Genomic DNA, 23962 nt, shown 5'->3' on the forward strand with positions numbered 1-23962 from the left:
GATGACCTCAGAAGTTAAGTCCCATAGTCCTCAGAGCCATTTGGACTGTTACTGATCTCTATGTTTCACCCAATGATCGAACAGTGGTACGCCTTTTCTATGAGATTAAGATCGGCTGATTTAGCAGGTCAGTCGAGGTACGATATGGTGCCTTGAATGTTCGTCAAATTAGGAACCCATGTGTGCAAGAGATTAAAAATGAGCTCTGTATACTCGCTTCAAACCCGCCAGTGAGTTCTGTGACGTTGCCTCCGAACTCCCGATCTCCGTTCTAGGTCTGTTGATATTTTTAAAAATATCGGGAATCTGGAGTATCGATAGTTAGAAATATACCATTATCGGCTCTCAACATATCGAATAAATTATTGGTATCTCACTAAAATAACGGAAGAAATATCGACGTACCGGCCTAGGAAAATATCGGCTGCACATTGTAATAATGCCGGTTTTAAAGCTGAATATTTAAGTACTGATTTATTATTAGGTATTTTATACATCAACAAGCTAGCAGCCTGCCTCTACCCCTTAGAGCAAGAACGGAAAAGAAAACGATATATATTCACCCTTGCCGATAACCACTTTGCTAACATTGGAGACTGCATGTAAATGACACAATAAGAGGCGTCCAACGTCGGCGAACTACCACTTGTAACGTCCAACCTGTGTGGTGAAGCTAAACGTTGCAGTTACTTTTGGTAGCGCGGAGAGCCGATCACGTCAGCATTTCCACTTCGCGTCTCCATCCACCGCAAAGATCAATCTTGCCATTTAGATTTTCGTTCGCTATTATCAGCAACTGTTTTGAAGAATGCTGATATGAAGAGCTAGCACACTAGTTGCGTCAAATATTGGTTGTTAACGCAATTAGTGTGCTATTTCTTCACATCTGAAATTTTGTTATTCCATTCACACCGCCACCAATTACTGCAATCCGACTTCTTCTTTTGTGCCACCTATAGTTTCTTTACACAGTCGATGAGAAATGCTGGAAGTGATGATGGCGCAAAAAGTAGAAAGGCTCTTCACACAGGAAAGTAAAATTATGTTCTACTACAATTTCAAACGAACAACTTCAAATACACTACTGTCCATTAAAATTGCTACACCTCGAAGATGACGTGCTACAGACGCGAAATTAAATCGACAGGAAGAATATGCTGTGATATGGGAATGATTAGCTTTTCAGAGCATTTACACAAGGGTGGCGCCGGTGGCGACACCTACAACGTGCTGACATGAAGAAAGTTTCCAACCGATTTCTCATACACAAACAGCACTTGACCGGCGTTGCCTGGTGAAACGTTGTTATGATGCCTCGTGTAAGGAGGAGAAATGAGTACCATAGCGTTTCTGACTTTGATAAAGGTCGGATTGTAGCCTATCGTGATTGCGGTGTATCGTATCGCGACATTGCTGCTCGCGTTGGTCGAGATTCAATGACTGTTAGCAGAATATGGAATCGGTGGGTACAGGAGGGTAATACGGAACGCCGTGCTGGATCCCAACGGCCTCGTATCACTAGCAGTCGAGATAACAGGCATCTTATCCGCATGGCTGTAACGAATCGTGCAGCCACGTCTCGATCCCTGAGTCAACAAATGGGTACGTTTGCAAGACAACAACCATCTGCACGAACAGTTCAACGACTTTTGCAGCAGCATGCACTATCAGCTCGGAGACCATGGGTGCGGTTACCCTTGACGCTGCATCACAGACAGGAGCGCCTGCCATGGTGTACTCAACGACGAACCTGGGTGCAAGAATGGCAAAACGTCATTTTTTCGGATGAATCCAGGTTCTGTTTACAGCATCATGATGGTCGCATCCGTGTTTGGCGACATCGCGGTGAACGCACATTGGAAGCGTGTATTCGTCATCGCCGTACTGGCGTGTCACCCAGCGTGATGGTAAGGGGTGCCATTGGTTACACGTCTCGGTCACCTCTTTTACGCATTGACTGCACTTTGAACAGTGGACGTTACATTTCAGATGTGTTACGACCCGTGGCTCTACCCTTCATTCGATCCCTGTGAAACCCTACATTTCAGCAGGATAATGCACGACCGCATGTTGCAGGATCTGTACGGGCCTAGCCGGCCGGAGTGGCCGAGCGGTTCTAGGCGCTTCAGTCTGGAACCGCGCGTCCGCTATGGTCGCAGGTTAGAATCCTGCCTCGGCCATGGATGTGTGTGATGTCCTTATGTCAGTTAGGTTTAAGTAGTTCTAAGTTCTAGGGGACTCATGACCTTAGATGTTAAGTGCCATAGTGCTCAGAGCCTTTTTTTTTTTTTTGTACGGGCCTTTCTGGATACAGAAAATGTTCGACTGCTGCCCTGGCCAGCACATTCTCCAGATCTCTCACCAACTGGAAACGTCTGGTCAATGGTGGCCGAGCAGCTGGCTCGTCACAATACGCCATACGCCAGTCACTACTCTTGATGAACTGTGGTATCATGTTGAAGCTGTATGGGCAGCTGTACCTGTACACGCCATCCAAGCTCTGTTTGACTCAATGCCCAGGCGTATCAAGGCCGTTATTACGGCCAGAGGTGGTTGTTCTGGGTACTTATTTCTCAGCCGGCCTGAGTGGCCGTGCGGTTATAGGCGCTACAGTCTGGAACCGAGCGATTGCTACGGTCGCAGGCTCGAATCCTGCCTCGGGCATCGATGTGTGTGATGTCCTTAGTTAGGTTTAATTGTTCTCAGTTCTAGGCGACTGATGACCTCAGAAGTTAAGTCGCATAATGCTCAGAGCCATTTGAACTGATTTCTCAGAATCTATGCACCCAAATTGCGTGAAAATGTAATCACATGTCAGTTATAGTATAATATATTCGTCCAATGAATACCCGTTGATCATCTGCATTTCTTCTTGGTGTAGCAATTTTAATGGCCAGTAATGTATTTGCAGTCGTCGACCGCTGGAGAGCTCCGATTTGTAGCGCGTAACATTGCGGTGTGTAACGTAACTATATCGGTGCATGAGAAACAGCTTGCTGTAATCCACACATGGAGCACCGTCATCTTCAGCATGCCTGTGCCACACCACTCATCATGAACGCTGCGACGTCTCCAAGAATCGGACGCCTCGGTTTCACTGCCACCGATCATCCTCCCTACAGTCGCAACCTGGCCCCATCCGATTTTCATCTGCTTCAAAAACACCTTCGAGAACTTTACAGCGACAGCGTTGAAGAAATGCAAGCAGAATTCAGGTTGTGACTCCGTCAAGAAAGTCAAACATTCTACAGCGCCCGGTATCAACAAACTGGTCTCTCGTTGGGAGAAACGCGTTCGTCGCCAGGATAACTATGTTGTGAATTCAATATATAGACGTGAAGAATAAAATGGAGAAAGTTTATAACGTTGGTTTAGTTAACTTGAACAGTTTTCGCATAATAATTCGTAGGTGTTACTTTACGGCATGCCCTCGTACCAATATAATGATCACTCGTTTAGCAATGACTATTGTTCTGTACACAACTTTTTCGAAGAACACTGTAAATACACTCCTGGAAATGGAAAAAAGAACACATTGACACCGATGTGTCAGACCCACCATACTTGCTCCGGACACTGCGAGAGGGCTGTACAAGCAATGATCACGGCACAGTAGACACACCAGGAACCGCGGTGTTGGCCGTCGAATGGCGCTAGCTTTGTGCACCGCCGCCGTCAGTGTCAGCCAGTTTGCCGTGGTATACGGAGCTCCATCGCAGTCTTTAACACTGGTAGCATGCCGTGACAGCGTGGACGTGAACCGTATGTGCAGTTGACGGACTTTGAGCGAGGGCGTATAGTGGACATGCGGGAGGCCGGGTGGACGTACCGCCGAATTGCTCAACACGTGGGGCGTGAGGTCTCCACAGTACATCGATGTTGTCGCCAGTGGTCGGCGGAAGGTGCACGTGCCCGTCGACCTGGGACCGGACCGCAGCGACGCACGGATGCACGCCAAGACCGTAGGATCCTACGCAGTGCCGTAGGGGACCGCACCGCCACTTCCCAGCAAATTAGGGACACTGTTGCTCCTGGGGTATCGGCGAGGACCATTCGCAACCGTCTCCATGAAGCTGGGCTACGGTCCCGCACACCGTTAGGCCGTCTTCCGCTCACGCCCCAACATCGTGCAGCCCACCTCCAGTGGTGTCGCGACAGGCGTGAATGGAGGGACGAATGGAGACGTGTGGTCTTCAGCGATGAGAGTCGCCTCTGCCTCGGTGCCAATGATGGTCGTATGCGTGTTTGGCGCCGTGCAGGTGAGCGCCACAATCAGGACTGCATACGACCGAGGCACACAGGGCCAACACCCGGCATCATGGTGTGGGGAGCGATCTCCTACACTGGCCGTACACCACTGGTGATCGTCGAGGGGACACTGAATAGTGCACGGTACATCCAAACCGTCATCGAACCCATCGTTCTACCATTCCTAGACCGGCAAGGGAACTTGCTGTTCCAACAGGACAATGCACGTCCGCATGTATCCCGTGCCACCCAACGTACTCTAGATGGTGTAAGTCAACTACCCTGGCCAGCAAGATCTCCGGATCTGTCCCCCATTGAGCATGTTTGGGACTGGATGAAGCGTCGTCTCACGCGTTCTGCACGTCCAGCACGAACACTGGTCCAACTGAGGCGCCAGGTGGAAATGGCATGGCAAGCCGTTCCACAGGACTACATCCAGCATCTCTACGATCGTCTCCATGGGAGAATAGCAGCCTGCATTGCTGCGAAAGGTGGATATACACTGTACTAGTGCCGACATTGTGCATGCTCTGTTGCCTGTGTCTATGTGCCTGTGGGTCTGTCAGTGTGATCATGTGATGTATCTGACCCCAGGAATGTGTCAATAAAGTTTCCCCTTCCTGGGACAATGAATTCACGGTGTTCTTATTTCAATTTGCAGGAGTGTATATTTTAATAATACACTGAAGAGCCAAAGAAACTGGTACACCTGCCTAATATCATGTAGGGTCTCGCGAGCACGCAGAAGTGCCGCAACACGGCGAGGTATGGAGTCGATTAATGTTTGAAGTAGTACTGGAGGTAACTGACACCACGAATGCTGCAGCGCTGTCTATAAATCCGTTAGAATACGAGGGGGTGGAGATCTCTTCTGAACAGCACGTTGCAAGGCATCCCAATTATGCTCAGTAATGTTCATATCTGGGGAGTATAGAGGCCAGCGGAAGCGTTTAAACTCAGGAGAGTAATTTTGTGTTAGTTCTGCACGTGTGGGATGTCGCACTGTCCTGTTGGAATTGCCCAAGTCCATCGGAATGCAGAATGGATATGCTTACGTACGTGTCACGTGTCGGAGTCGTATCCTGACGTATCAGGGGTCCCATATCTCTCCAACTGCACGCGCTCCACACCATTACAGAGCATCCACCAGCTCGAACAGTCCCCTGCTGACATACAGCGTCCATGCATTCATGAGATTGTCTCCATACCCGTCCATCCGCTCGGTACTATTTTAAACGAGACTAGTCCAACCAGGCAACATGCTTCCAGTCATCAACAATCCCGTGTCGGTGTCGACGGGCCCATGCAAGGCGTAAAGCTTTGTGTCGTGCAGGTTACACGAGTGGACCTTCGACTGACAATGTTGGTTCGCACACTGAATCTTGTTGATGGCCCAGCAATTTGCGGAAGGATTGCAGTTCTGTCACGTTGAACAATTATCATCAGTCGTCGCTGGTCCCGTTCTTGCAGGTTCTTTTTCCGGCTGCAGCGATATCGCTGATTTGATGTTTTACCTGATTCCTGATACTCATGGTACACTCGTGAAACAGTCGTACGGGAGAATCCCCACTTCATCGCTGCCTCGCAGATACTGCTATGTCCCATCGCTCGTGCGCCGACTGTAAGACCACGCTTAAACTCACTTAAATCTTGATAATCTGCCATTGTAGCAGCAGTAAGCGTTCTAACTACTGCGCCAGACACTTTTTGTCTTGTATAGGCGTTGCCGACCGCATTGCTGTATTTTACCTGTTTACATATCTATCTATTTGAATACACATGCCTGTACCAGTTTCTTTGGAGCTTCAGTGTAGCGGAGTACTGGGACTTGCCCAAGTATATATTTATTCTATATAATTCTACTGCTCAATCTCCTGCTTCGTCCTCTCTCCTTGTCCGTCTGCCCCCCCCCCCTTCCTCACCGTCCATCTCTTTCTCCCTCCTCTTTCTGTCCACCTTCTCCAATCCCCACTCTCTGTCCATCACCTCCTGTTTCTCTGTCCAGCAGCTATCGCTCCACTTTCTCTATTAAACTGCTCTTCGCCACTCTCTCTGACCATGTCCTCTCCCCCATCTCTCTGTACGTCTTCTCCTCCTCCTTCACATCTGTGTCGATCGTCTCCTTCCTTCACCCCAATAGGAGGTTGCTGATCCTTACCCCCACGGTATTTCCTTCAACTTACTAAGTACTACGTGCACCAAGCTTGTATGACACAGATCCATGGGTTTAGGAGGAGTATTTTGATCTGTGGCTTTGCCTGCTTACACACATGTAACATTGACTTAAAACATTTAACACATACCTAGTAGATAGTGTCGGAAGTTCCATGCGGCTTTTCGCGGATGATGCTGTAGTATACAGAGAAGTTGCAGCGTTAGAAAATTGTAGCGAAATGCAGGAATATCTGCAGTGGATAGGCACTTGGTGCAGGGAGTGGCAACTGACCCTTAACATAGACAAATGTAATGTATTGCGAATACATAGAAAGAAGGATCCTTTACTGTATGATTATATGATAGCGGAACAAACACTGGTAGCAGTTACTTCTGTAAAATATCTGGGAGTATGCGTGCGGAACGATTTGAAGTGGAATGATCATATAAAATTAATTGTTGGTAAGGCGGGTACCAGGTTGAGATTCATTAGAAGAGTGCTTAGAAAATGTAGTCCATCAACAAAGGAGGTGGCTTACAAAACACTCGTTCGACCTATACTTGAGTATTGCTCATCAGTGTGGGATCCGTACCAGATCGGTCTGACGGAGGAGATAGAGAAGATCCAAAGAAGAGCGGCGCGTTTCGTCACAGGGTTATTTGGTAACCGTGAAAGCGTTACGGAGATGTTTAATAAACTCAAGTGGCAGACTGCAAGAGAGGCGCTCTGCATCGCGGTGTAGCTTGCTCGCCAGGTTTCGAGAGGGTGCGTTTCTGGATGAGGTATCGAATATATTGCTTCCCCCTACTTATACCTCCCGAGGAGATCACGAATGTAAAATTAGAGAGATTAGAGCGCGCACGGAGGCTTTCAGACAGTCGTTCTTCTCGCGAACCATACGCGACTGGAACAGGAAAGGGAGGTAATGACAGTGGCACGTAAAGTGCCCTCCGCCACACACCGTTGGGTGGCTTGCGGAGTATAAATGTAGATGTAGATGTAGACTTGTAGAGTATTTGACCTGCAGCTCTACCGAATTTCGCCCTGCAGTTCCGTTTTCACGCAGTTTATTGTTCATGATGGCGTATATCCTGAACTATGTGTCGCACAATACTATAATGTTGCATGTCTATTCACTGCTATACAGGGTGAAAAGTATTTAAACAGACAAACTCTGAGAGGTTGTAGAGGACATCAAAACAAATATTTTTCCCTAATGTCATTTTTTCCTATGAGGTGTATTTAAACCGTTAGAGGAAGATTTATCTGGAGGCAAATTAATTAAACCAACAAACACTTTTCCATTTTTTTATCACCAAGGGACAACACATTAACACAACCCAATTTCAATTACAGTAGATTTTCAAAAATGCCTCCATTGACACGTAAACAAAGGTTACACCGTCGGACCATGTTCTGTCTGACACGGGCAAAAACTCCAGGAGTATCCCGAATTGTTCCTGCTGCTGCTACTATACGGGCAACCAGATCCTCTTCTGATGCGCATCTCTCCCCACACAAAAAAGTCCAGAGGGGACATATCTGGGGATCGAGCAGGCCATGGTACAGGACCACCTCTGGCAATCCGCGTTTCTGGGAACCGTCGCTCCAGGAATCGACGCACACGACGACTGAAATTTGCCGGCGCCCCGTCATGTTGGAACCACATGTGTTATGCTCAGGCGAGAAAATTGTAATAGCGCCTTCCATTTAATGGCCTAGGTAGCAGATACGGCCCAATTAAACAGTCCCCAACAACACTGACCCACACATTAACGAAGAACCGCCCTGGATGAGCGCTAGTAACCGTAGCATTTGGGTTATCCTCACTCCAAACATGCGAATTGTGTATGTTGAAGACTGCATCACGCCCGAACGTTGCTTCATCGGTAAACAACACAGAGGATGGAAATGTAGGATGCATTTCACATTGTTCCAGGTAACACTGCGAAAACTGTGCTCTGGGTGGATAATCAACTGATTCCAGGTTGTGGACACGCTGTAAGTGAAATGGACGTAACAATTGCTCTCGAAGGACTGTTCTTACATTCGTCTGATTCGTCCCCGTGATTCGTGCAATTGCACAAGTGTTGATTGAAGGGTCCCGCACCACATGCTGCAAACAGCTTTCTCAAATTGCAGCGTTCTTACCGTGCGACGGCGTCCCTGTCCAGGTAATCTGGTAAATGACCCGGTCTCACGCAGACGTTGGTACACAGCAGCAAAGGTCGTATAATGCGGGATACGGCGATTAGGATATTGTTGATAAACCCGCTGTGCAGCTCGTCCGTTGTGGTATGCTACGTAGGACGCACCAACCATATCAGTGTACTCACTCCAGGTGTATCGATCCATTAGTAAACAGAGACAATGCACTACTACACTGGTGGACAGCAGCTGCCTACAACTGAAGAGCGTAATGCGTCATCTAACAACTGAAGATCGTAATACGGCCTCTAACAACTGAAGAGTGCAATATGGCCTCCACTGGTTTAAATAATCCTCATAGGAAAAAATGACATTAGGGAAAAATATTTGTTTTGATGTCCCCTACAACCTCCCAGAGTTTGTGGGTTTAAATACTTTTCACCCTGTATATGAGCACTGTCTGCAAAATGTGTCGCGAATATATTTCGTTGTAAAGAAGTATTAAAATAAATCGTCATGGCAGACGAGACAGTTTTACTGCATGAACAGCGAAAACGTAAGCGATAAAGGTCTTTTCCCTTTCATCTTTTTCTGGATGTTGTCAGCGAGAAAAATTTCGTAAACGTTTGATATTGAGTGTAAAGTTCGTTGCAAGTCACTAAGTGAATGAATAAAGTCTGGGTATTCGTGAGTTTGGGCTACCCTACTTCTTCACCCCCACCCCCATCCCTTTGGTAAGTAGATGGTTCTTAACCCCACAGCGGTTCTTTTCAGACAGTAAGTGTTGTGTTTACCAAGCTTAGCTGTAATCGGTCTTGCGATTTAGGAACAGATGTAGAACGTACAGCCGCGCGGTCTAAGGCGCCTTGTCACGGTTGTTTCTTTAGTTCAAGGATTTGCTCCCGTGCTTCTTCCATTGTTTCAGCAAACAGGGCCATATCATCTGCAAAAGCAATGCAATTTACTTTAAGGTTCTTCTTTTTGCAACCCAGTCTTATACCACTCTTAATATTTGTGTTCCATTCTCTGACTACTTTCTCAAGAGCACAATTGAACAGCAACGGTGAGAGCCCATCGCCCTGTCGCACTCCCGTTTTTCTTTCAAAGGGTTCGTCCTTAATGTTGCCTACGTTGTTTATTTTTTCACAGTTCCACACAACTTCTTCCTGTTTTCGCAGTTGACATGTGTTCAGTTTTTCAAGGCCTATCCACTGTGCCAACTTATAACTAAATCTGAGGGGGGTGCGATGGGGAGGTTCCCTTGTCAGGTGATTCATACGAAAAGGTGTCCGACGTGAATACAACCGCACGGCGGGAATTAACAGACTTTGAATGCGTAACAGTAGTTGGAGCTAGAGGCGTAGGACATTCCAATGCAGAAATCGTTAGGGAGTTCAGTATTCCGATATCCACAGTGTCAACAGTTTGCTGCGAATACCAAATTTCAGCCATTACCTCTCACCACGAACAACGCAGCGGCCGACGACCTTCATGCAACGACTGAGAGCAGCAACGTATGCTTAGTGTTGTCAGTGCTAACAGACAAGCAACACTGCGTGAAATAACCACAGAAATCAATGTGGGACGTACGAGGAACGTAACCGTTAGGACAGTGCGGCGAAATCTGGCGTTAATGGGCTTTGGCAGCAGACGACCGACACCAGTGCCTTTGCTAACAGCACGACATCGCCTGCAGCGCCTCACCCAGGCTGGGGTTGGACCACAAACAACAACAAAACTGTGGCCTGCCGCGATGAGTCCCGATTTGAATTGGTAAGAGCTGATGGTAGCGTTCGAGTGTGGCGCAGACCCCGCGATGCCATGCACCCAAGTTGTCAAAAAGACATTGTGCAAGATGGTGGTAGCTCCATAACGGAGTGAGTTCTGTTTACATGGGATGAACTGTGTCCTCTGGTCCAACTGAGCTGATGATTGACTGGAAATGGTTATATTCGGCTACTTGGAGACCATCTGCAGCCATTCGTGGGTTTCGTGTTCCCGAACAACGATGGAATTTATATGGATGACAATGCGCCCTGTCACCATGCCACAGTTGTTCGGGATTGGTTTGAAGAACATTCTGGACAGTTTGAGCGTATGATTTGGCCCCCCAGATCGCCCGACATGGATCCCATGGAACATTTATGGGACGCAACCGTGTGGTCAGTTCGTCATAGCATCTTACACTGCCAACACTTTCGCAACTATGGGCGGCTACTGTGGCGTAATGGCGCAATATTTCTGCAGGCGACTTTCAACGATTTGTTGAGTCCATGCGACGTCGATTTGCTGTACTACGTCGGGCAAAAGGATGTCTGAGGCGGTATTAGGTGGTGTCCCATACTTTTGTCAGCGCAGTGTATCACGAACATGTAGAAAAAAGGGCGACACTTGGTCACCGACAATGTTGAAATACGAGGCGTGTATTTTTAAGTAAGGTCCGTTTTGTTATAGACACTAGTAGTTGGCGCGCATACCGCAACGGGCGCGTGTGTCGTGTACCGGAATGCCTCGCGAACAACTGTGCTCAGTTGCAGCTCTGTAGCTAACCTGTACGGTTCTGTTCTGTGCTTTCAAAATGTTTAAGACTTTCAATTCGCCCCCCCCCCCCCCCCCCCCGCGTGTGAGGTTCGCTCAGTGATACGGTTTTTGTCAGCAAGGAACCTGTCTGCTGCAGAAACTCATCGACAGATTTGCGAAGTGTACGGCAATACTGTTATGAGTGAAAGCAAAGTGCGTATGTGGGTACGAGAATTCAAAGATGGCCGTGACAACGCCCATGAAGAGGACCACTCAGGTCGCCCTTCTTCGATTACAGGCGATTTGGCGGCTTCAGTTGAAGTGAGGGTTCGTGAGAACAGGCGCCTCACAATAACAGGTCTCTCAAACGAATTTCCTGACGTGTCGAGGTCAGTGGTTTACAACATTGTTTCTGAACACCTAAAGTTTAGGAAACTGTGCTCCAGATGGGTCCCAAAACTCCTAACAGAGGGCCACAAAAACTAAAGATTTGAGTGTACGATGAAGTTCTTGGCTCGTTATCACGAAGAAGGTGACGGCTTCTTGAGTCAGATTGTAACTGGAGACGAAACATGGGTTTTGCTTACCACGCCCGAATCGAAGCAACAGAGCAGGGAATGGAGACACACATACTCGCCTGTAAAGGTGACTCTGTCCCAGCACAAAATCATGGGGTCGGTGTTTTGGGATAGGCATGGTGTTTCGTTGGTCGACTTCATGCAACGAGGAACCACTATCAATGCAGAAGCATACTGCCAAACCCTGAGAAAGCTACGCAGAGAGAGTCAAAACAAAAGACGCGGCATGCTGACAAACGGAATTGTCCTTCTCTATGACAATGCAAGACCTCACACTGCAGGTCGGACCCGCGATTTATTGGATAGTTTTAGCTGAGAAGTCTTAGACCACCCACCCTACAGTCCTTATCTTGCGCCGAGCGATGACCAACTGTTCCTTGACCTCAAACAACACCTCAGTGGCTACCGTCACAATGATGACGACGACGTGAAAGCGGAAGTGAACTCATGGTTATCGGAGCAGGCGGCAAGTTTTTATGAAGAGGGTATTTTAAAATTGGTTGAGAGGTATGATACGTGTTTCAACAAACCTGGCAACTATACCGAAAAATACAGTGAAGTGTGTATTTTCTGAAAATAAATTTACTTTTTTTAAATAACCTTTCGTTGTGTACTTATGTTCAAACGGACCTTACTTTAAAAAAAAAACACGCCTCGTACATTTGTGACCTGAATGAGAGCGCCTATGTCATGGTACCAAAAACCCCTCCAAAACATCATAGACCAACCTCATCCAGAAAATACACCGTCGATACATTACGAAACATCGCATTTGGGTGTCGGTGACCTCAGCACCTTGCAGCATTTGAAAAGAGGCAAGATCGTGACTTGATAAGTCGAGATTACACGCCTCCAAGCCGCTACTCCCCAGTTTCTATGCTGTTTCGCCCACTGAAGATCTGCTGCTTTAAGTATTGCTGTGAGCAACGGTGTCTGCGAGGTACCCAACTCCAAATGCTAAATGCACGCAGTTCCATTCGCGGTGTTCGCTCGGAAATTCGCTGATATGTACCTGCATTCAGCGACAGCGCAGATCCTGTATGGTTTGAAACCGACTGTCATTGGCAAGATGTGTCACTCGTCTGCGGTCCCTTCGGTTAGTATCTCACTGCGGTCAGTGCTCTTACGCTACGTGACATGGATGCCAGCGGAACATTAATCCTTGAAGACTCTCTGACGGATTGTCTTTAGCACCCGTCGGGTTTGATTTCTATTCCTCAGCATGCGGGTTAATAACCAGGACTTTGGTATGAAATACTACTGAGAGGTTAATGAGCTACCGGTATGGGGGAATTTCTTAGTTGTTCACATGTATGAAAAATGTTACTAACACTGTCAGTTGCTCGAGCCAAGCGGGCCGCTGGTAGCGAGCTCCGCTAGAGCGACGTGACACTGGGACCGCCATGTAGGAGGCACCAACTGAGATCGCCCAAGAAAGATGAATGACTCCAATATTGTAACACACACCTAAAAGAAGTTTGGAATATCATAGAGTGTACTGCAATGGCTTGTGATAGTACACAGGCTGAGGTTTGTACAATACCTTATTAACAAAATAAACGTAACTGCTTCTGAAAACAAGAAAGATTTTAGTTGGTTACAAAAAATCATTACAAAACAAAGCGAGCTCTCTCCTAAGTGTACATCATAGAAAACAAAAACAGTGAAAATCTGTATCTAATGGTGATGATTATAAGTCTATAGTAGTGACTATGTTCTCCCTGCACATGGATGGGTTCTTCCACTCCGCAAGGAATGCGTTGGATGAGAACGCCAAGTTTATCTTGGTATATGAGGTCCCACTCCTCAATGAGAGCTTCAGTCATGTTCTGAAAATTTTCAGGTGGATTCGGACGCTGTGCAGTGGCCACCTGCAACAGGTCCCATGCAAGATATAGAGACACTGCTAGACTACGGTGCGGTCTTGAATTGCCATCGACTAGGAAGAAGTTGTCTGTAGGGCCTCTTGGAGGTATCAGGGACCCGCCAAATTCCCATAGACCGGAATTAGAGGGGTCCGCCTTCGCAGTATTATTCCCGCCCAGAATATTACACTTCCATCTGCAAATAGATGGCGTTCCTGAACGTATCGTCTTGCACTTCTCCAAACTCTAACACTTCTCGTGTGCGGTCGCAAACCAATTCTGGTCTCGCCAGCGAACATGACATTACTCCATTCAGAAATACTCGATGTTGATGTGCAAGAGCCCGGTCTTCGATTGCATCGGTTCCACTGGTTCAGTGCAAAACTTCTCCTTGGTCTTTTGGAATAAAGACTACCCTAATGCAATCTTCTACGCACTGTCTCGTCTCACAAGGAGACCCTCCATAATGTAAATCACGGATTTTGGTGCGCTTCAAAAATGTTGTAGTGGCACTTACCCTGAGTACCTGGCTATCCGGTTTTTTAGCGGCGGGAATTAGTTTTTGAGAAAATCGATTTTGAAGTTCATTGCGCTGTTTGTATACCCGTAACAGAGTTATTTCGAGTGTGTCAGCGTAGCGCAGCGGTAAAGATTCATAACCAATGCGGTGGAGCTACCGTGTTCGAATCCTGCTCGTGGATTTTTTTTTTTTTTTCAAAATCGATCAAATTTTTCAATTTTGTTTTAAAAGAATATCAACAAACAGTGTAAGATGTGTAAAATTATAAAGTTGTATTCAGTTATTCAAATATTCATTCTGTTTGTGGTTCGCATCATATTCTCCCAATTCAACTTCTTCGTTTAAACCTATGAATTCATCATCAATAATGATGTGTATTTCGCGAAAGAGATCCTGTATTGCGATACATATCTCAACGCCAATTGCAACGGAATAGGCAGATCAAATCGCGGAGTAGATTTTGGGCGTATTTAATGGCATTTGTGATTTCGCCTTTTGATTCTTCGTTCAACTCCTCTACTTATGGATCTCCTTCTGGCTGCACTACTGCAGAAACACTTGGTTATTCCATTTCACAGAATTTTTCTAGCACAAGGCACTAGAGACGCTTTGCGAGCAACTGACGCTGTAGTTAGATGCGAACGTTCAAATGGTTCAAATGGCTCTGAGCACCATGCGACTTAACTTCTGAGGTCATCAGTCGCCTAGAACTTAGAACTAATTAAACCTAACTAACCTAAGGACATCACACACATCCATGCCCGAGGCAGGATTCGAACCTGCGACCGGATGCGAAAGTAAAGGAATGCAACTCGCATCCTCGTTGATCTAGGAGCTGGGGTTCCCATTACGGCTAACGGTGTTCACGGGAGAGGGGGCGATAATGGGCGGAGATAGATTTCAGGTAATACAAGAAGCGACCATTGTACGAACATTTGGAACTCCAACTGCGAAGCACAAACGGAATGAATATTTGAAAAATTAATAGCTTAATACAACTTTATAATTTCGCACATCTTACACTGTCTGTTGATATTCTTTGAAATAAAACTGAAAAATTCGGACTATTTTGAAAAAAAAAATAGTACACGAGCAGGATACGTGCACGGTACCCGCACTGCGGTAGCCATGAACCCTTACCGCTGCGCTACGCTGATATACTTGAAATATCTCTGATGTTACGGATATACAGAGCGCGCAATGAACTTCAAAATCGATTTTCTCAAAAACCAAGGCCCGTCGCTAAAAACCCGGACAGCCAGGTTCTCAGGGTAAGTGCCTCTACAACATATCTGAAGCGCATCAAAATCCGTGATTTACACTATGAAGGGTCCCCTTGTCAGATACGAATCCCTGTTGCCTGGAAGAAGTCGTTTCCAATATTTCTGGCAGATGGGCGCCTGCGAGTCGACAGCTGGAGGAAACCATCCCGCATTGGCGTTGTCTTACGAGGACGACCGCTGCGAGGTCTGTCGTTCACATTTCCTGTCTCTCTGTACTTTCTCGACATCTTAAGACACACAACTTTGAATGACATGTAATCGACCGGCAACGTCTTGCAGTGTATGATTTGCTGAAAATAAAGCCACTATCCTGACTCTACAAAAGTGTTGCATGCCTCTATGTGGCATGTTACTGAAGCGCTGAACACAACTGAATGAAGCTGTTGCTGATACTGGGCTACTTGCAGCGTGCCACTGCAGCAGCGGTATGTTTACATGGCTGGTAAACTGACATGAGGCATGCCAGCAGTAGACACCGTCCAGTGTACGGGCTCTAGCTGGATAATTCACGAAGTGCCTAGGTCAATAAGACCTCTAGTATTGTAGACTACATTATAGGATAGTCTTCCAAACTGATGTTGAGCAGTGTATAACACAGTACAGTACGAAGACTTGTACTATGCCTTGTAGAGTATCATATGTATGTGCCGGGCCAGATTATTTGACATGAAATTTAATGGAATTAATAGTTATTAACGATAACCAGGAACTGTGACACTACCATCACATACATCGCTTTGTGGCTGAAATTCCTGGGCTAGCAGGACAGAGCGGATTAGGTTGTAGAAAGGGGCCAAAATGAGTTCATGTCAGTTGCACTCAACATAAAAAACTTTATCTATCAGCACACAATATTACAACAGGGATGCAAAACACTCAAAACTTTAATCGATCTCCTTTGATTAACTTTAGATCGGCTGAAGGCCACATTCAAAATCCAAGACACAAGGCTTAACCAAAATTGAAATACAAGGTTCTTCTGGAGGTTTCACCCAAGAATATTTTCTAAATCTGCAATCTAATCAGCTGAAGGCCTTAGAAATTTAATTTTAATGGAACTAGGCTGGAGGTCGCATATTAAGCAATAAGAGGAGTTTCAGTCAAAAGGCAGAAGGCGGTATCTTAAAACATTTCACGTAAATTGGGCTGAAGGCCCCATTCAAAAGCGTAACAATCTTATGCCTTAAGGGCAAGAGAAGAAGATTAAAACTTGGTTGAAGGTCGCTCACCAACAAATAATTTAACGGCTTAAGCCCTAGAAGAAGAATTTCAATTTTAAAGGGCAGAGGGTCGTATCTTAAAACATTTCATATAAAATAAAGAATAACAATCTCATGCCTTAAGGGCAAGACAAAGACATTAATTTAAGGGATATTAATACTTGGCTGAAGGCCACATATCAACAAAATATGATTAACAGCTTAAGGCCTAGAAAGAGTTTCAATCTAAAAGGCAGAAGGCCTTACCTTAAAACCTCTCCAGTAAAATTCCGCTGAAGGCCCAATACAAAAATGTAACGATCTCATGCCCTAAGGGCAGGACAAGAACATTAATTTAAGAGATATTGATACTAGGCTGAAAGCCACACATCAACCAAATAACTAAAATCTAAACAGGGAAATTACTATATAACAAACAAGGAACGGCGCTCAGAAGTTTCCAAGGATCGGCCTGGGATTGTAACACAACGCCTATTTAGGTGAGACACGCAGCCTGTCCAACGACTTCTTAATCTGAGGGCAACCCATCCAACAGTAAGCCATCCGACCAATCAACCAAATCAGTTCCGTTCCATGTAACCAGCAAAACGACCACAAGATTTCAATACACGACACACAGAATATTGGCGCCGACAACGACCAACAACACCTCAGCTGTCGAACTACACGCCATGCTGGACAGCAACAATACGATGAGGAAAATACACTGCCTAAAATTTTCAACGACCAGGCCAGATAACTGGAACGTCAACAGCCACAAGGCAGAAGATACCGCTTGTGAACTTCCATAACAGGGAATAATTAAGTTAATTTTCACTGGAAGATAGCTGAAATCATAGCCGACTTAAACACACATGTTGTTGCTCGCGGGAATGTCCCAAAATCGACAACCAGGATCAAACGAAGAGATGTAAACAATTGAGGCTCGATAGTAAGTTAAGTGAGGACTCAACTTTCATGTCCAAGATCGGTGGGCGACGAACTCCGTAGCACTCGCAAGCAGCACCTCACACTCCAACCGCGCGTGCACGCCGCCAGCGGCTCCAGCCCGACTACGCGCGATGGGGACTTCCTTGCTGCTCCACGCCAATCGACCGACTGGACTGCTGGTCCATCCGCGACCGCTGCTCCGTCGCGACTGCCCTGCTGGTGCGTCTCCCACTCCCTGACTACCTGACACACGACTACCCGAAAACACTATCGGCCACTCCAGAGATGGTACGACAGCGTCCTTATCGGTACACGCTGCTGCTGCCACGCACGGGCAAGTAAGGCAGGAAGTTAGTGACACCAGTAAATGGAATAAGAAAACGAGTCGGCACTACCGTAAAAGAAGATGACAAACAGTTAATGGGATGAACACGAGCCATTCACGGCTCAGTGATACTACAGGGTGTTTCAAAAATGACCGGTATATTTGAAACGGCAATAAAAACTAAACGAGCAGCGATAGAATTACACCGTTTGTTGCAATATGCTTGGGACAACAGTACATTTTCAGGCGGACAAACTTTCGAAATTACAGTAGTTACAATTTTCAACAACAGATGGCGCTGCAAGTGATGTGAAAGATATAGAAGACAACGCAGTCTGTGGGTGCGCCATTCTGTACGTCGCCTTTCTGCTGCAAGCGTGTGCTGTTCACAACGTGCAAGTGTGCTGTAGACAACATGGTTTATTCCTTAGAACAGAGGATTTTTCCGGTGTTGGAATTCCACCGCCTAGAACACAGTGTTGTTGCAACAAGACGAAGTTTTCAACGGAGGTTTAATGTAACCAAAGGACCGAAAAGCGATACAATAAAGGATCTGTTTGAAAAATTTCAACGGACTGGGAACGTGACGGATGAACGTGCTGGAAAGGTAGGGCGACCGCGTACGGCAACCACAGAGGGCAACGCGCAGCTAGTGCAGCAGGTGATCCAACAGCGGCCTCGGGTTTCCATTCGCCGTGTTGCAGCTGCGGTCCAAATGACGCCAACGTCCACGTATCGTCTCATGCGCCAGAGTTTACACCTCTATCCATACAAAATTCAAACGCGGCAACCCCTCAGCGCCGCTACCATTGCTGCACGAGAGACATTCGCTAACGATATGTTGCACAGGATTGATGACGGCGATATGCATGTGGGCAGCATTTGGTTTACTGACGAAGCTTATTTTTACCTGGACGGCTTCGTCAATAAACAGAACTGGCGCATATGGGGAACCGAAAAGCCCCATGTTGCAGTCCCATCGTCCCTGCATCCTCAAAAAGTACTGGTCTGGGCCGCCATTTCTTCCAAAGGAATCATTGGCCCATTTTTCAGATCCGAAACGATTACTGCATCACGCTATCTGGACTTTCTTCGTGAATTTGTGGCGGTACAAACTGCCTTAGACGACACTGCGAACACCTCGTGGTTTATGCAAGATGGTGCCCGGCCACATCGCACTGCCGACGTCTTTAATTTCCTGAATGAATATTTCGATGATCGTGTGATTGCTTTGGGCTATCCGAAATATACAGGAGGTGGCGTGGATTGGCCTCCCTATTCGCCAGACATGAACCCCTGTGACTTCTTTCTGTGGGGACACTTGAAAGACCAGGTGTACCGCCAGAATCCAGAAACAATTGAACAGCTGAAGCAGTACATCTCATCTGCATGTGAAGCCATTCCGCCAGACACGTTGTCAAAGGTTTCGGGTAATTTCATTCAGAGACTACGCCATATTATTGCTACGCATGGTGGATATGTGGAAAATATCGTACTATAGAGTTTCCCAGACCGCAGCGCCATCTGTTGTTGAAAATTGTAACTACTGTAATTTCGAAAGTTTGTCTGCCTGAAAATGTACTGTTGTCCCAAGCATATTGCAACAAACGGTGTATTTCTATCGCTGCTCGTTTAGTTTTTATTGCCGTTTCAAATATACCGGTCATTTTTGAAACACCCTGTAAGTAAAATTTGCAACTCAATGTTTTTAACTGTACTAGAGGGAAATACATCGTTAGTGACTTCTGGTGTCAGATACGTGAATTTCCCTTCACTGAGGCAGTGACGAACCTGTGTCGTCTCGGTGCTTTGAATATGGGATGACTCAAGCCCTCCCCCGCTGCGCTGTTCGTGTCTGGAAGTCTTGTGGACGCACACTGGCCGGTTTTCGTTGTCCGCGAGGTGGCACGGTCTTGGACTATGACTAGCAGGGTGCCCACAGGCTCCCTGAGCACTTCTGGTGCGACGTATCTGCATTTCTTGTCGGCGGTTGCAAATACGCTACACCGTCATTGTGCCTTGTTCAGTGTGAGAAAGTTCCAGAATCTGCCCGGATGGTGTCAGCCAATAAGAAGGGCCATCAGTATAGGCGATGTAACGTGACTGTCTGAACCAATGAATGGCGACACAGCATATACAGTGTACTAACCTCTAGCCAGTTAATGGGTATACTGAAAGCGTCAATGGACAAGTTTTGGCAGGCTTCCCCTACGTTTCACAATGTTTAAAAGAGTTGTTGGTCGCCACTGTGGCGACAGTCGTGAATGCATCCCTCCAAGGCGTGTTTTTCTGCGAGTGGAGAGGAACAGAAGGAGTCGAGGAGTCGGTGCGGCGACGCGTGGCCGCGAAGGCGCATAGAGAGAGAAAGAGAGACAGACAGAGAGAGAGAGAGAGAGAGGGGGGGGGGAGAGGGGGGGGGGAAGCGGGGGCTGGTAGCTGCCTGATGCAATTTTCCCTGAATCGATTGAGTGTCGCCTTTTTAGAGCAAGCGTTGCTTTTGCTGTGAGCAGATCGTAATTTGCAGAGGAATTCCGCAGCTTGTGCTGCTTTTCAGTGTCTTTAGCTATTTGGATCTTGGGATGTTGTTTTAACTTACGTTTGAAGTTGCACAGCCAGTCCCTGTTCCATAACAATCTTCTGTTCAGTTAGCAGTTTCCACCACTGGTAAAGAGAAAAGTCTGTCCAAGCTTCGCTCAAACAATCATTTGTTGTACTTTTGAATACATCAACGTACATTCCATTGCGGAATATAATTTGTTAGATTTATCTTAAGTAATTCCTCTTTCTTTGAGCTTCAAGAAAGCTGTCATTATTGTCTCAATTACGAATAAATATTCACTTTTACTGTAAAGGACTTTAGAGACATAAATCCAGTGTTTAAAAGAACTGATTTGTTTCGTGGTTTTTTTAGTGTCCTACAGCAATTCAGGTCAAGCGACCCCCATTAAATAACAAATATGACCGATTTATTTCACATCACTGAATTGTTCTCTGTGACGGCGTTCGGTTGTAAAGCAGATGCACTTACACGGAGCCGGCCGTTATGGCCGAGAGGTTCTAGTCGCTTCAGTGGGGAACCGCGCTGCTGCTACGGTCGAAGGTTCGAATCCTGCCTCGGGCATGTATGCGTGTGATGTCATTAGGTTAGTTAGGTTCAAGTAGTCCTAAGTCTAGGTGACAGATGACCTCAGATGTTAAGTTCCATAGTGCTTAGAGCCATGTGAACCAGTTTGAACTTACACGGAACTATAAATGTATGGCAGGATATTTTTATGATAAATGGCTAACGAGAACTGCTCTCATTTGCATTCAAAACGGTCTTGGCATCACAGAGCTTTTTCAGTTGCTGTGCTTAGCAGTTTGCTGGGCTAAGGCATTATAAGGCTTACATCTCTTTGAATGTCGTTTGTATGTTGAGTCACACTGCACTTTCCCTGTCAAATCCCAACAACGTCACGCTCACGGCAGCGATCGACAACACGCGGCGTACATTTCGACTTAACGGCGCAATATCTGTTTGATAAACAGAACAATTACGTGAATGTGAAAGACTTTTTATTCCTTGGAAGAACTATGGCTTCCACGGAAATTGGAGTTTTTAGCAGTCGCGGTAGCCGCGATTTTTCTCTACCCTGACATTAGGAAGTCAGTTGATTGGAATGTTTCAAGGCTTATTACCTGCCAATGAAACGATTATCAGGATTTAAGGAACGGCCGCTACTGAGTGGTGTCTAACCTGGGTCGATGACAAGAACTTAGAGCTCAAATGGTTCAAATGGCTCTGAGCACTATGGGGCTTCACATTTGAAGTCATCAGTCCCGTACACTTAGAACTAATTAAATCTAACTAACCTAAGTACATCACACACTTCCATGCCCGAGGCAGGATTCGAACCTGCGACCGTAACAGCGGCGCAGTTCCGGACTGAAGTGCCTAGAACCGCTAGGCCACAGCGGTCGGCGAACTTAATGCATCCAGGTTCGTGTTAGCAGTTGGTGGACTATAGACCAAGCACCTAGAGTAAGGTAGGGCCACACGATAGAAGATTCGCCTCAACGTTTGGTCAGTTTGTGTTGACATACCAATAAATTGATCAACTTCACTCACGGTATGGTCATGGACACGTGTAAACACGATGGCTTCTTTTTGCAATTCTGTCATGTCTTCACATCTAACCATGCTACTGCGCTGATTCCAGACTACCACAACAGCGATTGCAACTGACCACACCACAACTACCTTTTCATCTAATTGTTGCAAAAATATAGTGGAAGCAGCTGCAATGATTTGAGCTATCTCTACTTGTAAATATGCATTTCTGTACTCTTTGCTTCAGTTCTATGTCCACTGTAACTATGTATTATTGATGACTAAATCGACTTGCTACGCGGCAGTCCAAATATATAAAAATAAAAATAAAAAACGCAAGGAGACAGCTATTTTATACGAACAGAGTGAGTGATTATTTGAAATTCTTTATTTGAATAGCAGACTAACAGACGAAGTGTATACGATACGATATTGCAGTACCTGTGTTTTTCAGAAGTACGATGTTCCGTAGAACATGCATGCGATATCGAATTTATCTGCCGATATCGGGAAAGCGACTTTCAATTAAAAAATCACCTGTAGTGGAAGTATACATTGTATTGTATTGTATGGTAACCGGGGACCTAGAAATGACGCAGAGGCTCCGTCCCCGCCGCAGCCGCAGTGGTCCACAGCCCCACGACAACTACCGCAGTCCACTTCACCCCTTCGCCGCCCCACACCGACCCCAGGGTTATTGTGCGGTTCGGCCCCCGGTGGACCCTCCCAGGGAACGAACGTCTCAAAAAATGGTTCAAATGGCTCTGAGCACTATGGGACTCAACTGCTGAGGTCATTAGTCCCCTAGAACTTAGAACTAGTTAAACCTAACTAACCTAAGGACATCACAAACATCCATGCCCCAGGCAGGATTCGAACCTGCGACCGTAGCGGTCTTGCGGTTCCAGACTGCAGCGCCTTTAACCGCACGGCCACTTCGGTCGGCACGAACGTCTCACACCAGACGAGTGTCACCCCTATGTTTGCGTGGCAGAGTAATGGTGGTGTACGCGTACGTGGAGAACTTGGTTGGACAGCTATCGCCGACATAGTGTAACTGAGGCGGAATAAGGGGAACCAGCCCGCATTCGCTGAGGCAGATCGAAAACCGCCTAAAAGCCATCCGCAGACTGGCTGGTTCACTGGACCTCGACACAAATCCGCCGGGCGGATTCGTGCCGGGGACGAGGCGCTCCTTCCCGCCCGGAAAGCCGTGCGTTAGAACGCACGACCAACCAGGCGGGTGGGAGTATAGATACTGGTACGAGGGCAGGCTGTAGACATATGGTTGACGACACCTTGGCTTCGTGCGGCAACCCGTGTTCACTTTGGCCTTCATTCCCTTCCTAAGGATACTACTCCAGCCTCGCTGATCGCCTTCAGTTTCATGACCTTCGCACGTAACTTCGCGATAGCGCCTTTGTGTACATTGATGGCTCTCAGACTGACCGTTGTGTCGGGTATGCCTTCGTCATTGGCGCCGGAGTTTTTCGGCATCGGCTTCCGTCACGGCGCTCAGTATTTACAGCAGAGCTCTTCGCTCTTTAGAAGGTCACGGAGTACGTCCGGTGACATAGACTTTTCAATTGTGTCCTCTGCTCAGTCTCTCTAAGTGGCCTTCAGAGCCTCAGTGCGCCGTGCACTGCTCATCTGTTAGTGCAACGAGTCTAGGAAAGCTGTCACTTGCTCAGTCTTGATGGAGTAGCTGTGATGTTTATGTGGATTCGTAGTCATGTCGGTCTGACTGGAAACGAGGCTGCTGTCAAGGCTGCAGTCCTCTTATCTCAGCCCTCTACTCTTTATATTCCCTCCGATGATCTCTGTGTTGCCGTCTGTCAGGAGGTGGTGTCACTTTGGCATCGCCAATGGTCCTCCCTTCGTGGGAACAAGCTCCGGGTTATTAAGCCTCTCCCAGCGGCTTGGACGACCAGCACTCGGCCCTGCCTGCGCGAGGAGCTCATTTTAACCAGGTTGTGTATTGGGCTCTGCCCTTTTAGCCATCGCCATTTGCTAAGTGGTGCTCTCCCACCACATTGCGCACACTGCGCCCAACTTTTAACTGTCCGCCATTTCCTGACGG

The sequence above is a fragment of the Schistocerca serialis genome, chromosome 1 (genome assembly GCF_023864345.2).
Source record: "Schistocerca serialis cubense isolate TAMUIC-IGC-003099 chromosome 1, iqSchSeri2.2, whole genome shotgun sequence".
Lineage (NCBI taxonomy): Eukaryota > Metazoa > Arthropoda > Insecta > Orthoptera > Acrididae > Schistocerca > Schistocerca serialis.